We start from the raw sequence: 3,187 nt of genomic DNA on the forward strand, positions 1-3,187 counted from the left end.
TTTTTCTTTTTTTTTTCTCTCTCTCTCTTTCTTTCTTTCTTTCTTTTTCTTTCTTTCGCAGTCTTGCTCTGTCACCCAGGCTGGAGGGCAGTGACGTGATCTCAGCTCACTGCAAGCTCAGCCTCCTGGATTCACACCATTCTCCAGCCTCTCAAGTAGCTGGGGCTACAGGCATCCGCCACCATGCCTGGCTTATCATGCCATTTCATTTATGGTTTTTACTACTCCCCTCACTCCATATGCCAAAGTCCAAATAAGTCCACTTGGTCTTTCCATATGCACTTCATCCTCAACGTGCCCTGAGCAAACTCATTAAAACTCATCGTTGTTTTGCCCTTTATCCAATTTGCTTCTCGTCTCGTATTGTATCCTAGTTAAGATATCGCTATCCTGGTGCCCAAATCAGAAATCCAAAAATTATTTCATACCATAACCTTTCCCTTAGCCCCAATATCCAATCATCAATTCTGCTGATTTTACCTGTAACCTATTTCTCCATATAGCTACTTTTTTGCCACTCCCGCTTTTCTGGTTTAGGTCATCACTGCCTCTTATAACACGTCTCTTGGCCTCTAGTGAGTTCCCTCTTGAAACAATTAGTCACATTGCTATCAGAGGGAACATTTAGAAATAAAATATATTTCATTCATTCATTTATTTGGAAGTGATGTTGTGCTAAGCATTGGACATTTGGAAATGAATAGATATGTTCTCTGCATTCAGTTGTATCTCGTGATAGAGAGACAGAAGTACAGATTGATAGGTGCAATGACAAAATTACAAAGAAAGCATTTAGCTTATAATAGGGGTAAAGGTGGTGGAGAAAGCAACACATATGTTAATCCCTGAATGACTAACAGGGGTTAACCAGGTGAAGAGAAGGAGAGGAGAGACAGCCAGGGAAAGAAATTTCAGACTATGTGGGCAAGCTGGTTCAAGTTCTGGAGTGAGAGAGGGCATAGAGAGCTGGAGGAATTGAAAGTAATATATTGTGTGTGAAGCAGAAAGTGTGAAATCAGTATCAGATGATGAATTTTATTGAGAACTTTGGACTTTATCTCAAAGATTACGGAGACCCCCTGGAGGACTTTAGGTTGAAGCTTGATATGATCATATGTGTGCTTTGGAGGGATTGTTCTTGCAGTTATTTGGTGAATAGACTTGAAAGGGGATAAGACTAGAGGCAAATGAGCCAACTGTAAAGAGCTCTGACTGAACTAAAGAAGTGGCACTGGCTATGGAGTGATCAGAAATATATTAAAGTGAGATTATTTATAGGACACATTAAAAAAGACTGAATTTGGAGTGTAAAGGAGTGAAAGGAACCAAGACTGATGCTTAGGACCCTAGCTTGAGCAATTGGGTGGACAGTGCTAGTATTCAGTAAGGTAGGAAATTTGGAAAGATGAGGTGTAGGAGAGTCAGGTGATGAACTTGATTTTGGACATGTTGAATTTGTGATTCCTTTGGGCCATTTATGTGGAGATGAGTTGGATGCTCATGTCTAGATTTTCAACTATGATAGAAGATGAAACTTCTCAAGGAATGCCTATTGAATGAAAATAGACTCCAGGAAGGACCAACATATAAAGCTTATTGGAGGAAAGAATGAATAAGTGTTTAGTAAACGAGGAGGAAAAATTTTCAGTTCACTTTATCTATCGAATCAAGGCTAAGTTCTTAAGTTAAAAACTTTCTCTTCAACTTCATCTCAGGCCCATTCCCAACTTAACATTTTAAGCTCTGTTAGTACCAAACTGCTGCTGATCCTCCATGTATATTGCGTCTGTTTCTTGGATGTCTATTTACTGCTTGCTTTCAGTGTTTGCTATGCCTGAAATACCTGTTCCTCCTCCTCCTCCTCCTCCTCTCTTCTCCTCTTCCTTCTCCTCCTCCTCTTCCTCCTCCTCCTCCTCTTCCTCCTCCTCTTCCTCCTCTTCTTCCTCCTCCTCCTTCTTTCTCTCCTTTCTACTTTCCTTTCTTCTCTCTTCTTTTTTTTTTTTTAGAGACAAGGTCTCACTATGTTGCCTAGGCTGGTCTTGAACTCCTGGCCTGAAGTGATCCTCTCACCTTGGACTGCCAAAGTGCTGGGATTTGGCAGCACTGAGCTAAATCCCAAGCATGAGCCACTGAGCCTGGCCTGTTCTTCCTTCTTTATATGCTTATAAACCTTCAAAATTATCTCAAGATTACTCACTCCAGGAAGAACTTGAGCCTCAGTGATTGAATTGGTGTACTTCTCCTCCCTTCCTATCGCTTTTTCTTTATGTGTCTATCCTAGCACTTCTCACACAGTATTGAAGTCATCTGTCCACCTGGCTCATCAAACAAATTGTTCCCTGAGTTCAAGGATCATGCTGCATGCTGGATTGCCCAGGAAGCTGCTTCTGAGATGGAGTTTAGTGACCAAAATATGTATGTGGGCCTTTGGATCATCACCTGTGGAAAGGAAGACAAGGAAACAGGAATGGACCTAAGGTTAAGTGAAGCTCTGATGCAAACCTGACAACTATCTCACCTGACACCGTGAAGAGCTCTGGAGCTGGAATGGCCTTTCGTTGTTCTGAATTGGTGTGAGGTAGCTAGGTCTTCACACCCCTGCCACCACCCATTGTTGCGTATGGGCCAACCAGGAAGGGGCATGACCATGAGTGATGCAGCTCTGCAGCTGAAGCAGTACCTGAAGAGGCTGACAGCTGAGGGCCATCTGCTGACAGCACTCCCTGCAGCTGGGCAGCACATCCTTTCTCAAAAGGGGATTAAGGCAGTCGCATCTCCATGTCCACCATGGACTATATATTTTTTCTTTGAATTCTTAGGGCTTCCCATAGTATATGGCACATAGTAGGCAAAACTGGAGGTCTGTGTGGCAAATTCAGCTAGTAGATGAGTATTGTTTTTTCACCCACAAAGGGATTGTTAAAAATTAGTTGTCAACATTTAAAATGAAAAGATTTCATATTGAAATTATCATATTTTCTAGCTTTTCTTGAAAAATCAAAACATCTGGCCAACACTAGATCTTTTTCTGAGATGGAAACTGTGGGCTGGAGCTGAGCCAAGATTGTCCTCAGACAGGCTTGTGAGCTCAAGGTCTCCAGACACACACCTTCCCCACTCCTTGAGGCATGGAACCCTGCCTGCTGCATGCATTTACGTTACCTGTTACCTGTAGTCCTTTGAGTTT

The 3,187-nt window shown here is 42.3% G+C and overlaps 1 long non-coding RNA gene across 1 annotated transcript in view; it reads left to right on the top strand.

Moving 5' to 3' along the window:
- LOC108529845 (uncharacterized) overlaps nt 1-2,809 on the top strand; it is a 63,670-nt gene extending 60,861 nt beyond the window's left edge. Inside the window, exon 8 of the long non-coding RNA XR_001885696.1 lies at nt 2,282-2,809. This is a non-coding gene — a long non-coding RNA (uncharacterized LOC108529845). The remainder of the gene's footprint in view (nt 1-2,281) is intronic.
- Nucleotides 2,810-3,187: the final 378 nt, after the last annotated feature.

Source organism: Rhinopithecus bieti, unplaced genomic scaffold (assembly GCF_001698545.2).
Source record: "Rhinopithecus bieti isolate Rb0 unplaced genomic scaffold, ASM169854v2 scaffold_5948, whole genome shotgun sequence".
In the NCBI taxonomy this organism is placed as follows: domain Eukaryota; kingdom Metazoa; phylum Chordata; class Mammalia; order Primates; family Cercopithecidae; genus Rhinopithecus; species Rhinopithecus bieti.